The 583-nt window shown below is 31.2% G+C and overlaps 1 long non-coding RNA gene across 1 annotated transcript in view; it reads left to right on the top strand.

The window, feature by feature from the left end:
• The window catches only part of LOC119587557, a 1889-nt gene extending 1469 nt beyond the window's left edge, over positions 1 to 420 (top strand). The window contains exon 3 of the long non-coding RNA XR_005230001.1: positions 106 to 420. This is a non-coding gene — a long non-coding RNA (uncharacterized LOC119587557). The remainder of the gene's footprint in view (positions 1 to 105) is intronic.
• The last annotated feature ends 163 nt before the right edge of the window (positions 421 to 583 follow it).

Raw genomic sequence — 583 nt, 5'->3', positions numbered from 1 at the left:
CAGCCTTTTCACGTTAATTGTTATTATGATGCTAAAGGAATAATGATATCAACAACTGCAGACATACATATAAAAATCTATGTTATTTGCATTCCTCTCTTACAGCCAAATCGTGTTGCGGAGGACTGATCTGGACTGTAGGACATACCCTCAACGATTTGAACGTCTCCTAATGAGACATTTTTAGTATCCTAGGTGTGCTCATAATTGAATGTTTACAAATAATAATTTTTTTCGGCTTACATTATTAATTCAACTTGGTGATCTTGATTAGTGCATGATGCTAATGATGCCAGTTATTATGAATGTGATATCAATAATGACAATGAAAAGCAACAGTATCATTATTTATCATAATGCTGATTTTATAGGATCTATGTCTGTATCATCACTATTGCTTTATTATTACGATCTTGATTAGTACTGTGTTTATATTTATGACAATTATTTTGATAATAATATTATTAGAACAACAATACAAACATAGCAACGTGTATACACAGACAAATGGGAAAATGTAGATAAGCCATGTATTCAGTCAACCTGGATACCACATATGGCAAAGTAAATACATTGGATAATC

The sequence above is a fragment of the Penaeus monodon genome, chromosome 22 (assembly GCF_015228065.2).
Source record: "Penaeus monodon isolate SGIC_2016 chromosome 22, NSTDA_Pmon_1, whole genome shotgun sequence".
NCBI lineage: Eukaryota > Metazoa > Arthropoda > Malacostraca > Decapoda > Penaeidae > Penaeus > Penaeus monodon.
Note: the sequence above shows the minus strand (reverse complement) of the source record. Positions and strands in the feature narration are given on the sequence as shown.